Source organism: Onychomys torridus, chromosome 4 (assembly GCF_903995425.1).
Source record: "Onychomys torridus chromosome 4, mOncTor1.1, whole genome shotgun sequence".
NCBI lineage: Eukaryota > Metazoa > Chordata > Mammalia > Rodentia > Cricetidae > Onychomys > Onychomys torridus.
In genome coordinates, this window is record NC_050446.1 from 103,878,394 (window position 1) to 103,895,157 (window position 16,764).

Sequence of the window (16,764 nt, forward strand, 5' to 3'; positions counted from 1 at the left end):
ACCCTAGAGCTTCCTCATATGGGTGGGAGAAGCCCATAATCAAAGATTTCAGCTCCCTTTTGTCCAGGGAGTATAGGCAATATCTGAGTCCCTCTCCCTCTCAGTTTTAGTTTTAAGGGAGCTATAATAATAGTTTCCTTTTGCTATAGAATTTTGTTCCTCTTGAGAATGGTATGATTCTCTCTGGGAGTTGCTAGGGAGAGGGTAGGTGGGAAGGTTGGCACAGGAGGAGAAAGCTGAGTTCTGTTGGAGGGAAAGAGGGGACAGAGGGATAGATGGCAGCAGAGGGTTGTGTAAGTACTTCAGTGTTTATCTTTACTTTTCACACACTCTCTTAAGATTTCCTTTCTGGTCTCCTGCTCCTCAAATACCTTTCTTTAATTCTGATACCATTTTTTGTTGTGGGATATCCACCAGAGACAACTGCTCCAACATGGGTTTAAGCCGAAAGAAAGTCTTTATTAGCTGCCTGGTGACTACACTGAGTGTTCAGGATCCCAGTGTATCCTGAGTGTTTCTCAGAATGAGCTTTTAATCACAAAAATCATGTCCTGGGTTGACATACTTCAGTTAACAAGAACAGTTAGCCAGAAGCAGAACTACAGAAGCCAAAATGCAGGGTTAATACATTTACAGACTGTCCTAGGACTATGGACTTGATGGATTAGGTCTTTGTTTTTATTATGCCAAATAGTGCTGTCTCCATGTTGAGTTTTATGGCCTGAATGGTACTTCCATCATGGAGTCAGTTGGGCTAAGCTTTGGGGCCTACTGAGGTCTGGGGACCTGTTATATTTTCAAAATGTTGTCTATTCATTTTCTTTAAATTAATCATTTTATTGTTTCTTATCTTAGATCATTGATTCCAACCTTCCTAATGCTATGACCCTTTAATACAGTTTCTCATGTTGTGGTGACCCCAACCATAAAATTATTTGCATTGTTACTTCATAACTGTAATTTTGCTACTGTTATGAATCGTAATGTAAATATCTGTGTTTTCTGATGGTCTTAGGCGACCCCTGTGAAAGGGTCCTTAGATATCAAGGGGTCAAAACCCATAAGTTGAGAACCTCTGTCTTAGAAGTTTTTAAAATAGTTTACTCATTCATTGTCTTTTGTTTTAATATCTAAGACAAAGTTTTATGTACAGAAACACCAGTTTAGGAATATTAAACGTTCCCCACTGAGGGAAAGTTAAAGTCAGGTTATCACTAATTACATCTCCCTATTATTTTCCAAATACTTGCAAGTTGAAAGTAAGTAATTATACATAAAGCTGGCTGGAGTACCAGATAGCAATTGATCTCCAAGCATTCACTCATTTTGGGAAACCTTGTTTTATACATATGCCTTTGTTTTCTCCTGAAAATTTGACTGTTAATTCTGGCTAGGGGATATGTGTTTTTAGGTCAGTCTTACCTGCTACTTTTGGGATTGACTTTCTCACACCCCCAGCCTTCCCTCCAACCCCCCCTCCCCATTTCCACCTCCTCCAAGGCAAGATCTCCCATTGGGAGTCAGCAGAGCCTGGTACATTCAGTTGAGGCAGGTCCAAGCCCCTCCTCCCTGCACTGAGGCTGTGCAAAGTGTCTCACTATAAGCACTAGTGCTGTGGATATCGATCTGTGTAAATAAAGTTCTGATTGGGCCAGTGGCCAGGCAGGAAGTATAGGCGGGACAAGAGAGAAGAGAATTCTGGGAAGTAGAAGACTGGGGAGAGACACCGCCAGCTGCCGCCATGAGAAGCAACATGTAAAGACACTGGTAAGCCACAAGCCATGTGACAAAGTATAGACTAACAAAAATGGGTTAATTTAAGAGAGAAAAAGTAGATAACAAGCAGCCTGCCACAGCCATACAGTTTGTAAACAATGTAAGTTTCTGTGTGCTTTCTTGGTTGGGTCTGAGTGACTGTGGGACTGGTGGGTAAGAGAGATTTGTCCTGACTGGGCCAGACAGAAAAACTCCAACTACACACTAGGTTCCAAAAAGCCAGCTCATGCACTAGAGACATGGTATGTACTCACTCATAAGTGGATACCAGATATAAAGCAATGGATAACCAGACTGCAATGCACAGCTCCAGGGATGCTAGCTAGTAAGGAGGACCCTAGGAAAGACACAAGGTTTGCCTAGTAATGGAGAAGTGGATGAGATCTACAGGAGCAAACTGGGGGTTTGGGGAATGGAGGGCAAAGGTTAGGGGAAAGAGAGCTTAGGAGAATGGGAGGTTAGAGGTGGATCAGGAACAGAGTGGGAGAACAAGGACAGAGATACCATGATAAATGAAGACATCATGGGAATAGGGAGAAACATAGTGCTAAGGAGGTCTCCAGGAATCCACAAAGATGACTCCACTATAGACTACTGGCAATGGTCGAGAGGATGCCTGAGCTGACCTACTCTGGTGATCGGATGGCTGAATACCCTGTCATCACATGACTGATGGAAGCAGATGCAGAGATTCATGGCCAGGTCCCAGGCAGAGTTCCAGGAGTCCAGTCTGTAATACTCTTACTTTGCTGTGTATTTATGTGGTTTAGGAATCGGTAAATACCTAAATATCTGTAGCCTTGTAAAACGAATTGGGCAATGTTCCTTCTGTTACTTTTTTTTTAATTAAAATAATTTGAGGAATATTGGGGATAACTCTTTTTTGAAAGCCTGGTGGAATTCTGGTCTTGGTCTTTTTTAGGTTGGGAGACTTAATTACCGTTTCTTGTTTACTAGGCACTATAGGTCTATTTAAATTACTTATTTGATTTAACTTCAGTGGCTAGTCTATATCAAGAAAATCATCCATTTTGTATTTTCCAACTTGGTGAAGTACAAGTTTTTAAAGTATTTCCTTATGATTCTCTGGATTTTTCCCATGTCTGTTTTTATGTTTCCCTTTTTATTTCTAATTTTGTTAATGTGGATCTTCTCTCTCCACCTTTTAGTTAAATTGGCCAAGGGTTTGTCAATATTATTGATTTTTCTCAAGGAACCAACTCTTTGTTTCATTTATTCTTTGTTTTTTTCTGTTTGTTTGTTTCTATTTTATTGATTTCAACCCTGAGTTTGATTATTTCTTGCCATCTATTTATTTCAGAGTGTTATTACTTCATTTTTTATAGAGATTTCAGGTGTGCTGTTAAGTTACTAATATGAGATCTCTCCATTTTTTTAATGTATACATTTAGTGCTATATGAACTTGAATTAGAACTGCTTTCATTGTGTACCCTAAGTTCGGTTACATTGATTTTTCATTTTCATTCTATTCTAGAAAGTTTTTAATTTCTTTCCTGACCCATTTTTTATTCAGTACTGAGTTGTTCCATTTCCATGAGTTTGTAGGCTTTCTGTTGTTTTTGTTATTGTTGAAATCCAGCTTTAATCTGTGGTGGTCAGATAGGACACAGAGTGTTATTTCAATTTTCTTGTATCTGTTGAGAATTGCTTTGTGTTCAAGTATGTGGTCAGTTTTGGAGAATGTTCCATGATCTGATGAGGAGATGTATATATATATTGTATTTGGGTGAAATGTTCTGTAAATATTTGTTAGGTCCATTTGGTTTATGACATCAGTTAGCTCCAGCATTTCTCTATTAATTTTTTGTCTGGGTGACCTGTCTATTGCTGTGAGTGAAATATTGAAGTCTTACACTATCAGTGTGTGTGGTCAATATGCGATTTAAGCCCTAGTAATGTTTCTTATATGACCTTGAGTGTTCTTGGGTTTGGTGCATAGATGTTAAGAATTGCAATGTCATCTTGGTAGATTTTCCTCTTTGATGAGTATGTAATGTCCTTCCCTATCTCTTCTGATGAGGGTTTTCTTTTTAAGTTTCTTTTGTCAGATATTAAAATGGCTACACCAGCTTGCTTCTTAGGTCTATTAGCTTTGAATATGTTTTTCCATCCTTTTACCCTGGTGTATGTCTGTGTGTTTCTTGGATAAGGCCAAAGGTTTTTAAATTTATTCAGTTGGTCTGTGTCTTTTTATTAGGGAATTGAGACCATAGATGTTGAGCAATATCAATGAGCAGTGTTTGTTGATTCTGTTGTCTTGTTGTGGTAGTGTGGGTTTCCCCAGATTCCTCTAATTTGATGGTCTGATTTTATTTATTCCTGTGTTTTCTTGGTTGTGGTTAGCCACTTCAGGTTGAGGTTTTTCTTCTAGCACAGGATGTAGGGCTGTACTTGTAGATAGTTACTGCTTAAATTTGGTTTTATCATGGAATGTAAAGGAACCCACAGTTGAGAGACTTTGAACTTTTAAAGAGATTTGGAATTTTACAAAGACTTTGGATTTTAAAAGAGACTGAATATTTTAAAGAGACTGAATTTTTAAGTGTTTGAATTTTTAAAGACTGTGGGACTTTTAAAATTTGGGATGTTTATATTGCAACGTGGATGTTCGTGTGTGATCTTGGAAAAGAAGAAGAAAGGAAAGGTTGTGGCTGAACAGTGATTTGTTGGTGAGTTGGACTGACAAAGAAGCCATTGGGCTGGTTGGTTTTATGTCAACTCCACACAAGCTAAAGTTGTTGAAGAGGAAGGAACCACAGTTGTGAAAACATCTCCGAAAGACTGGGCTGGAAGCAAGCCTGTACAGAATTTTCCTAATTAGTGATTGGTGTGGGAGGGTCCAGCCCACTGTGGGTAGGGCTTGTGATCCTGGTTCTATTAAAAAGTTGGCTGGTCATGCCATGAAGAGAAAGCCAATAAGCACCACCCCTCCATAGCCCTGGCCTCCAGGTTCCTGTCCTACTCGAGTTCCCGAGTTCCTGTCCTGACTTCTTCAAGGGTGAACAGGGATGTGGAAACACAAGCCAATAACCCTTTCCTCCCCAAGTTGCTTTGGTCATGGTGTTTCATCACAGCAATAAGAACTTTAACTAAGACAGGACTTTAGGATGGTATATAATAATTAAAGTTTATTGAAATTCCTAAGGTGATAATGATCTATTCATGGTAACAAAAAACAAACTTACAAAATTGTTAGTTTTTTAAGAGCTAGGTGTGCTGCTACACACCTTTAATCCCAGCACTTGGGAAACAGGCAAGCAGATCTATATAAGTCTGAGGCCAGGCTGGTCTACAGAGCAAGTTCCAGGACAGTTAGGGCAACACAGAGAAACCCTGTCTTGAAAACAAACAAACAAACAAAAACTGTGTTTAATCCAGATAAGCACTCAAATTTTTATTCCTTTGTTAAACTTTAGCCACTTGGGAAACCTGCCTGAGCCATAACAAAGCCAAGACTTACTTATTTAAAACTCTTTGGGTTGTTTTGTTTAGACATTATCTAACTGCTATACAGAGTTTAAAGCATAAGACTGGTAATGCCATCCTGCTGTGGGATGTCTTGCTGTATGTTGTGAATATGTATGGCTCCCATTGGATAATAAATAAAGCTCTTTTGGCCTATGACAAGGAAGCTTACAGCCAGGTGGGAAAACCAAGCAGAGATACAGAGAGAAGGGCAGAGTCAGGAGAGATGCTAGAGGACCTCCAAAGGAGCAACAAAATGCCAGCAGACCCATAATGCCATGGCCACATGGCAACACATAGATTAATAGAAATAGGTTAATTTAAGATGAAGTAGCTAGCTAACAAGAAGCTAATGCTATAGGCCATACATTTTATAATTAATATAAGCCTCTGAGTGGTTATTTTATAAGCAGCTGCAGGACCAAGGGTGGGAGAGATTTGTCCAGACCTAGGGACCGGGCGGGACCAGAGAAACTTCCCACTACACCATCCTTTTGGGTGTTTAGCAAATCTTGAAGGTTACACAAATGGGTTAAGAAGGTCAAAGAGGACACCCACTATTTGGGCCCTTGAGATCCATGGTGAGCCAGGACCCTGGGGACAATGAGACCCTTCTGATAAGTTGCTCATCCTTTTGATCAGAGAAGCCATTGGGTCTACAGAGATTAAACTCTAGCCAAAGGGCCTCCTACAAGAAAGAATGTCACCAGAGTCCTCAAGTTATATATGATACAGTAGAGAAGCTATAATATATGGGGTCTACACCAGTGCTAAACATGTATGTGAGAGACATGCAACTTACATTGAAAAGGGGGTTATACAAACTAAAATAAATACAGATGGCAATGGGCTAGATCTTCAGCTAAACAACCTGCCCTCTCCTATCTGCTACTGCTGATAATGTGGGTAAAATTATCTGTCTCCTGCTACATGCAAAAGGGAAACACTGCTACTGCCTGGGGCAACCACAGAGCAGATGGAGAAACAGAACTAGTAACTTCCCCAACATGGGGGTGGGAGGTGGGGGGGGGAGAACTGACATTTGTGACAAGCTGCATTAATTTACAGCCTATTAAGTAAATGGGACCCCAAGTACAATAAGAAATGGCTGTTTAAGACTGAAAATGGGAACTATTGAACATTCAAAGATGGAAAGATAGCCATCCCTGAGGCCATTGCCCTTGCATTTGTTAAACAGTTCCATTAGGGGACTTTTGTCAGCCAGGCAGTTCTCCAAACTATGTTAGCCTGATACTTTTATGTTCCCTGGCTTGCCAGAATACCTGATGAACTCGTGAACAGTGTGACCCTGTGCCCAGCAGTAAGACCCTGTGCCCGGCAATAACCCTTGATGGTGACTTAGTGCCCTCCCCAAATACAGAACTTTAAAAAAGCCCAATTAAAAAAAATTGTTGTTGACTTTACAGAACTTCCTCAAATCAGGACTTACAAATGCTTACTTTGTACTTTCTCTGGCTGGAAAAAAGTCTTCTACTCACACAGAAAAGACGTATGTGGTAGCCAAGCTTCTAGAAGAAAGGGTCCCTACGTTCGTAATTCCTATTATTATAATGGGCCAGGACTAAGGGCAAACCCTACAATACCTTATTATATAAAGGACATAATGCTGATAGAGTTCACTTTGGTTTTACTTTTGCTAAGTATGCTGATAAGAATTAAATATGAAGAACTAAATACTTTGATAAAATGGATTAAATTTAAAATACATGATGATTGCACGTCAGGACATCCCCAGGCTAAAACAGTACTCCTTCCTTGGATGGGACACAGACCCCACTGGAATAACTGCGTGATAAGTGCTGCATGTTACAGAGTAAGAACATGGGGAAGCAAGGCTTGCCAGAACCTGTTGCTCCTGTACAGGCAGGGCCACTAAACCCCTCCCTACCAACAAAGGTGAGCTACTCCTCAAGTCTCATACAACGGGAAGGTGGATTCTTTTGCCTAATGAGGGATTTTGGAGCCAGTACCCACACTATGAACATCTCAAACGAGGGAAGGGCAGATGATAAGTACTCTGGATTCATCCCACAAGCTGAAATATGATAGATGGACGAGGGAATGTTTAACCCAAGCCTACCACCAGACTGCTGGGACCTGAACACCAGATCATTGGCAGTGCCCTTTACCCTGGCGCTCCATTCTTCTCCTCTTAGCAAAGCTAATCCCAGGAATAGAGGACAATACCCAAGTCCTTCGCTATCTATATTGTTCTCCAAAATTGTACTATGCTTTGCAGTATGGCATTTTTGAACACATTTTCTGACAGCACAATTACAAAGCCATCCAGCCACGTAACAACAGAAAGTCGAGCGGGGGGGGGGGGGGGTGTAGGAGTGGTGCATGCCTTAAATCCCAGCACTCCAGAGGCAGAGCCAGTGGATCTCTGTGAGTTCAAGATCAGCCTGGGCTACAGAGTGAGTTCCAGGAAAGGCTCCAAAGCTACACAGAGAAACCCTGTCTTGGAGAAGAAGAAGAAGAAGAAGAAGAAGAAGAAGAAGAAGAAGAAGAAGAAGAAGAAGAAGAAGAAGAAGAAGAAGAAGAAGGTAAAGTCAAGCTCTAACTCCTCAGAATATGGCACAGAATCTCTTTCATTGCATGAAAAACCCAGTGAGACCCCTGCTGGAAATGCTTGCTTGTTTTTAAATCTTTCCCTATTATGATAAATGTGGCAGAGATGATTCCCTGGCCTCAACAAAAGAGAATGAAGCCAGCTTCTTGCAACTGGGAATATGTTCCTGACCTGTCAACACCATGTAAACTGACCATCCGGAGAGGCCAAGCTTTGGTGCCAGAAGACCCAGAGAGACCAGAGGATCATGAGATGTCTGCATCATTGCTCTGGCTACTCTGGAAGCTAACTAGACGAGCACAGTGGAAGTGTGAGAATTTGACTACCTACAGAAACAAATCATTTTTTTATTTCTATATATTGCACTCCTTGACATTATCTGCATTTGTTTTCATCTCTGCTGTAGGCCTGACTGCCACAGCACCAGCAAATAGGAAACATGACAAAAAGCTTCTGTTGGCTCCTAGATGAGTAATAGTTGGGAAACATTTCTGTTGCTTTTGTCTTCCTTCTAATAGTTTTTGATTGCTCTCTCTGGAAGACTTTTTAAAAAAGATATGAGTAGCCGGGCGGTGGTGGCACATTCCTCTAATCCCAGCACTCAGGAGGCAGAGCCAGGCAGATCTCTGTGAGTTCGAGGCCAGCCTGGTCTACAGAGCAAGATCCAGGACAAGCACCAAAACTACACAGAGAAACCCTGTTTCAAAAAACAAAAACAAACAAACAAAATATGAGTAAATATAGTATACATAATATATGTATATTATATATAGTTCTTAAATATATATATATATATAGTTCTTAAAAGCTTCTGTTAACATTTTTTTTATCTTTTTCATTGTTAATGACTGAGCTCCCTAAGCCAGTCACAATATCTTTTGTGTGATATATATAATATGACAAACCATGTGCTAACCTTGTCTTAGAACAAGGATATATCCAAACACACACACACACACACACACACACACACACACACACACACACACACACCAAGGAATTCTGCCCTTCAACACTAGGAGACTTTTGGTAAGTAAGTACAGCTCCTGTACTAGAAACACTGTCCAGGTATGTTGGTACAGTTATATTTCTCAAAGTATCTGGATGCCGCCACCAGAAATGTTAGATGATGCTATTTTGACTTTGTCCTGGCTAGTCCCACGTCAAGTTGACATAATTTAGAGTCATCTGCAAGGAGGGACTCTCATTTGAGAAAGTGTCTCCGTAAGATAGGGCTGATGGCAAGCCTGAAGGACATTTCTTAATTAGTGATTGATGTATGAGGGCCCAGCTCCTTGTGGGCGGTGCCACCCCTGGGCTGGTAGTCCTGGGTTCTATAAGAAAGTAGACTGGGGGGGGGGGGGGAGTGGGGGTGGCACACGCCTTTAATCCCAGCACTCGGGAGGCAGAGGCAGGCGGATCTCTGTGAGTTCGAGGCCAGGCTGGGCTACAGAGTGAGTTCCAGGAAAGGTGCAAAGCTACACAGAGAAACCCTGTCTCGGAAAAAATAAAAAAGTAGACTGAGCCCCTGGGCTGGTGGTCCTGGGTTCTATAAGAAAGTAGACTGAGCAAGCTAGTAAGCAGCACTCTCCCCTGGTCTCTGCATCAGCTCCTGCCTCTAGGCTCCTGCCCTGACTTCACTCAGTGATATAGTGCAACCTGAGAGCTGTAAGATGAAATAAACCCTTTGGACATGGTATGCATCCACAGTAATAGAAACCCTAGTTAAGATAGACTCTAAAAGGGATCTGAGCATCACAATGGCAGGAGGTTCTAAGAAGCTGATGGAAACACATGCAACAAGCTGGGTGGTGCCCCTGTGGTACATCACTGTCCAGTCTGTAACCATGCTACTCACCTCTCCCCTCTATACTATAAATGATCTGTGGCTCATTCTTCTGCTTGAGGAAAGCGTCTGCTTATGGAGAAATTTAGCAAACTCTACCAAACAAGCTTAATATAGCCAATCAAAATATGTCACTCTGGGTTGCTATGTGGGGGTGAGGAAGCAGGCAAGGGGACTGAAATGATAGCAAATGCTCTGTTTCACTGAACTGAAGCTCAGTTTGGGGTTTGGTGTTGCCTAGGCCTGTTGTATTCGTGCAATAAAGCTGCTTCCTAGCTTGGTCATTTCCTGTATTGCCATTGAGCCAGGAAAAGCCACACAAGAACATGAAAGCTGAAAGACTCTACAGATTGCATCACTTAAAAAGAGAATGGAGGGCTGGGGAGTCAGCCCAGACCTCAGGAGAGAAGCACAGGGAAAGGGAGAAGGTGAGAACCAGTCCTAATCCAGACAGGGCCATCAGCATAGCTGAACACCAAGTCCTGAATAATTCCCCAAGGACTCAACTATGTTCTATGATGCATGGTCAAATTCCCCGCCACGAATCTCTCCAGGTAGCTTTACAACACCCTCTGTGAGCAAGATCAGCAGAGAGACATCTAGCTCGAATCCACCCTCCCCTGTGACTGCAGGGTGACTAGAATGGGCAAACGAGAGGGACATGGCACCAGGTCATTCCCTCCCACAGCCCATGGGCAGGGAGGTCCAGGAGGCAGAGCCCGGCCTAGCTTTGCGGAACCAGAAACCTGGCTCAGTCCCTGGTACACTTCTCTCCATGTGGTACCCTTCATGGCCCCCCACCACTAAGGGCGACTCTATGCCATGCTTTACTCTCCCCTGAGCCACAGACACATGCCCACTTGCCCCCTTAACAACTCTGTGAGTGTGTCGCAGGCATGTCCCATCTTACCCATCCAAAACCCACTCCTGGTCATGCCTCAAGCATAATCCCCTCTTCAGGAAACACCAATAACCCTATGGTTCTGTTGTAGAAATCAGTACCAGAAGCCATCCCTGTCTGCTCTCCTGTCTCTTCTTCCAATATTTCTTCTCCAACATTTCCTTGGCCATCAGGTTCTATTGGTTCTACCTTTCCAATGTAGAGCCTGACTACTTCTTAGCATGTTCTGAGCTGCCAAGATGTCAGTTGGGATGACCCAATAGTGCCTCCTGTTTGGGGCCCTCTGCTGCTAAAGGACATATCTGTGTGTACATGGAAGGCATCTAAGGACACTGAGAACTTTTATACTAAATTGTCTCTTCCACTCATCACTAAGAATTAGATCCAAACAGTCTAAAAGTGCTAGGCATTAAGGTTACTGAATGTTCCCTCAAATGGTATTGGCACTTAGTAGAATTGACCTGCTACTTTGTCATCCCTGGTGCAACTCTGATTCTTTGCCTCACCTAGGGCCCTCCTGTCCACAGGGTCTGACTTCCATACAAAACCATCTTTTGTCAGCTAAGCCCTGCCTTGGGGTTCTGCCACTAATCATTCTTAAAGAGTGGGAAAGGTATGTCTTCCAGAATCAAACAAGATGCAGTCACCGTGGAAACTCCTCATGGATGGGTGACACTTACCACTGCCTTATGCAACACGGATCCATTACTGCTTGCTGGAAGGTATGATGCAGCACCCAGTAGGCAGCCACAGCCTCACTTCAGACCAGGAATTTTTGAACAAAAAAGAGCCACAGTCCTCCAATCACTTTCAGAGAACAGGAAAAGCTACATTCAAAGAACCCTGATGATAATGAATATGCTAATGTGATTTCTACCAGGTCCCTACACACTTTCAAAGAAATGCTTTTGACCTTCCACATAGATTCAAAGCTTCCATTGAAGTCCAAGGGGGGTTTGGGCTTAAATAACATGAAAGTTTTTACATAAATGGCTACAACTGGGGAGTTGTGAATTAAAAGTGAATTTCACATTGTCCCCAAAAGCTCTGACCTTGAATGAGACACATAGGTCCTAATTGGTTGCCAGTGGACCTTCTGGCCAGACAGCTGTTACCTTTGGGTAGCATGAGCCAGGAAGCATTAACTGGAGTCCTTTCTGCATGACAAGTGCGCTCTGGAAACATGGGTTCAAATGCCAGCTCTGCCACTCATTAGCTGGCTGAGCTGATTGAACTCAACTTGCTCATGTGTAAAGGCTTAGTGATTCTTTGCTGGCAATCTGTAAGTGAGAGGGGCTAGACATCCACCCAATCCCAGCACATCCAAGGTATGCAGACCTCCTAGCCAACCCTTAGCCTCACATGTTCCAATTCCAGCCTTTCCTCCCTTCCTCTAACACATACTGAGGAGGTACCCAGGATTCAGCTGTGAACAAACCAGATGAATAGGAGCTGCCGTATCAGTGGGAGGAAGTGGAGGTAAAGCAGGAGCAATCAAGAATCTATAAGAGGTATAAGTTATAAAGGGGAAATGGAGAGAGCAAAGCCTTGATATCATGCAGACCTGCATTCTAATCCCATCTCACGGCTTCCTGGCTGTAACTCTTAGAAGAGGCTTTTGATGACATTGTTCTCCTTTGTTCAAAGAGAGCCACACTGGTCATTCTTCCACGCACTGAACAAATGTTTATGAAACTGTAGCCCGTGTCTGAATGCACTGCTCTGAATGCTCCAAAGCCCACAATGAACAGAACAGACAAAAATCCTTGCCCTTGGAAGTTCAAATTCTAGAGAAGAGAAATAGACACCAAACAGTACAATCTTCTCTTGGTAACCACGGGGGACTGGTTCTAGGATTCTTAATATAGAAATCCTTGGGTGAGCAAGTCCCTTATGTAAAATGGCCTTGTGTGTGTATAACCTACACTCTCCAATGCACTTTAAGTCATCTCTAGATTAACTATGCTGATTAATGATAATAACTAAAAACAATAAGCAGTTGCTACACTGTTTAGGGAATAATGATAAGAAAAATATAAGCCTTCACTTTGTTCTATTTTTGTTGTTGTTGTCTTGAGACATGGCTTTTCTGTGTAACAGCCTGACTATCCTGGAACTGACCTTGTAGACCAGGCTGGTCTCGAACTCACAGAGGCTGCTTCTGCCTCTGGAGTGCTGAGATCAAAGTGTGTGTCACCACTTCCTGCTGCTTTGAGGGGCTGGGCCTAACTTCAGGAAGGATCAGAGACTCAAGACCACACACCTGAAGCAGCTGGAACCTGCCTGGCTCTGTGCAAGTGCTCGACAGAGGTTTTTTTTTTTTTTTTTTCATTGTTATCAGTGTTCTCATAGGCTCTGTGAATTGGTCACTTTTCTTTTCTGAGTGACAACAAGCAAGGCTAGTCCCCAGGTCCCTATCTAGTAGGGCTCTCTGCCTCCGATCCCAGACAAAGCCAACAGGAATGTCTGATGTGTGTGGTGGTACAGTCATGGAAAGGGGATGTAATGAGTGAATGTTGTTGAAGGATGATCATAGTGTCTTGCATTCTGTTCACTCTACAGCCTCACAAATTAGATGCCTTGCAGAAGCTGTACCTTCATCTTGGGTGAAAGATAAAATCTGCTAAACAGATGTGTCTTTTTTAAGAGCTGGTACCTAATTAAACTCCTTGGCTCTGGTATGGGCAGGCAGAGATGAATGGACAGGGGCAAGCCAAAACATGGCATATACTCTTCCAAATTGAACCAACCTCCTCTCCCCCAGGATCCTTCTCCATACCCATTGAGTCAGCCAACCTGGCCCTTAACAAGCCATGCTTTCTCAAACTACCTCCTTTCCTTTATTCACCCCTCCCCATGTCCTTCCAAAGCCCAGCTCAAAAACCAACAGCTCCTCCATGAGGCCTTTTCCAACCTCCCAGAAACAAAGAATTACCTCCCAAAAGATCTTGCTTTACAACACACTTTACACATTACTTGACTAGAGCATCCATTTCATTCCAGTTTTATGAAGCCTACTGTTTCATGAGATCCTTGTGACTGGAATTGTTGTTTAATTGATTCTTTAAAAAGTAATGTTTATATTAGTCTTTAAAAATCTCATACAGTGTATTTTGATCATATTGATCCCTCTCTCCCAACTTTTCCTGGATCTTCCCCAAACTACCTATTCACCCAACTTTATATTCACCCCAACCCTGACCCCCATCAAGTACAGTTTGTCTTAACTAACTACTCCTGGGCATGGGGTTTGCCCCACAGTATGGTTGATACCCTAGGTGTTATACACCAGGTGTCACAACATTAAAGAAAACCGACTTTCCCTCTCCCAGATGCAATCAAATGCAAGTAGCTCTTGAGTTAGGGGTGTGACATGTGCCCACCTGTATGCTGTCTGTCATAGTTAGGATTTCTATTGCTGTGAAGAGACATCATGGCCATGGCAACTCATACAAAGGAAAATATTTAATTGTGGTGGCTCGCTGCTTACAGTTCAGAAGTTCAGTCCATTATCATCATGGCAGGGAGCATGGCAGAGTGCAGGCAGACATGGTGCTGGTTACATCTTGATCATCAGGCAATAGGAAGTAGATTGTAACACTGAGAGTAGCTTGAGCATAGGAGACCTCAAAGCCCACCCCCACTGTGACATACTTCCTCCAACAAGGCCCTACTACTCCAAAAAAGTCACACCTCCTAATAGTGCCACTCCCTTTGGGGGCCATTTTCTTTCAAGTCATCACATTCTACTCCCTGGTCCCCACAGGCTGGTAGCCATATCATAATGCAAAAATGCATTCAGTCCAACTTCACAAGTTCCCATAGTCTATAACAGTTTCAAACTTGTTTTAAATCCAAAGTCTCTTCTGAGACTCATGGCAATCTCTTAACTGTAATCCCCTGTAAAATTAAAATAAAAAAGCAGATCACATACTCACAACAAATAATGGCCCAGAATATACATTACCATTCCAAAATGTAGGGAAGGGAGCAAAGTGAGAAAATACTGGACCAATGCAGGACCAAAAACCAGCTAGGCAAATTCCAAACTCCCTATCTCCATGTCTGATGTCAAAATGATCTTCAGATCTCCAACTCCTTCAGCTTTATTGAACAACAGACTTCTTTCTCTTGGGCTGGTTCTGCTCCTTGCTAACAGCTTTCCTTGGCAGGCATCCCACGACTCTGGCATCTCTAACATTTTAGTGTTTCTGAAGCAACCTAAGGCTTCAATTTCACAGCTTCATGAACTGGCCTCTCTAGGCCTCCACTACAGGGACACCCCTGACATAGGCCAGACCTCAGTGGCTTTCCTTAAGCGTGAAGACAAATTCAACAACCCATTTCTTCTATCCTTAATTCTAAAGCCAGAACCACATGGTCGAAGCTGCCCAGTTCCACTGCTTGCTGGGGCTGGAACATGGCCCCCTTGTTCAATTACATCTTCACCAGCTTTCTGTTCTTCACTGCCTAAGCTTGGCTGTCCTGAAACTGGATCTTTAGACCAGGCTGGCCTCAAAATCGAGAGATCCACTAGCCTCTGTCTTCCCAGTGCTGGGATTAAAGGCATGCATCACCATACCTGGCTCTAAGCTTTTCTTTAGTTCCTTTTTACAAGTTGGAAATTTACCCGGGTGGGAGCTTGCCTGGAGCTCACCACTCCCTTTATTCCTTTTCTTAATCTATTTATCTCCTTGAACATGAGATTTAGCTCTATTCTACTTCTTGGTGCCCCTTTTCTCTATCTGTTCATTTTGTTATTTTTATTTGCTCAGCTTGCTCCTCTTCATTATAAATCTTCATTAGAGTTAACACTAGTAACCACATAATGGAGTCTATACTAGGCTGTTATGAGATTTCTTCTGAGAATGGAATTAATCCAAAACTCTTCATTTTAGCCTCAGGCAGACTCTTCAGACAAGGGCAAAAAGCAGCCACATTCTTCACCAAAATATCTCAAGAATGATCTCTAGGCCACATATTAATATTCTTCTCCTCTGAGACCTCTTGATCCAGGCCCCACAGTTCAAATAACTCTTACCACTTCTGTCTTCCATGTTCCTACTAGCATGGCCCATTAGCGTGCTTAAAGCATTTCACTTATTTCATAACCCAAAGTACCAAAGTCCAAATTCCTCCAAACAAAAACATGATCAGGCCTTTCACAGCAATACCCCAGTTCTGGGTGGAGCAGGCAGTCATGGTGCTGGCTACCTCTTGATAGAAGGCAACAGGAAGTACACTGTGACACTGGGAGTAGCTTGAGTAAAGGACACCTCAGAGCCCACCCCCACAGTGACACACCTCCTCCAACAAAGCCATACCTATCCCAACAAAGCCACACCTCCTAATAGTGCTACTCCCTTTGGGGGCCATTTTCTTCCACACCACCGCACTGTCCCAATAATTTTCTAAGTGCTTGATCAAGCCCACTAGAGTTTTGACTGATGAGACTTTGTCCATCCCCAGAAGCATCAGCCTCAGGTGCCAGAGCCAGACATAGCACTGCCACCAGAGGGTCTCACTCCTCCTCTCTGTTACTTGCAGGTACTTCATGAATAGGCATGTGTAAAAATGCTGCTGACTAAACTTTCAGAGCAACATTAGACCCTTTGTTTACTGCAGGTAATCTCTGAGACCTCCACAGTCAGAGGAGTGAAGATTCGTGGGAGGCAAGAAGGCAGTTCGATTTAACACCAGCGTCAAGAGTCTGACCCCAAGTGGTTTATTTTAGGCATATTTAAGCACAGCACAATTTGGCGAAAAGTTTCCTGCTATTAAGTAACTCAATCCTGTGTGTACAATAAAGCATACATAAGACTCTTTGAGGAACAAAGTAAGCAAAATAAAGATTGCACATGACTACATTAAAATTCTTTGGAAAGTACATGTGACACCCTCCATCAAATAGGTTCTATAGATTGACTGAGACAAATAACTTTATGGAAAGGACCTGGGGAAGGGTCCAGTGCAGTCTCCCACCACACCAAGCTAGAATGTACATCCCTCCCTAGCCTTCTGGGCAGATAACAAGTAGAGCATTTCCTTTAAGGAATAGCCCTGTAGGCCAGCATTCCAGGATCCTCTAGTGCTTATCTGTGAGCACAAGGACCTCCATACCTCTACATCTCTCCCTTTTTTATTTTTAAAGAAAAAATTGT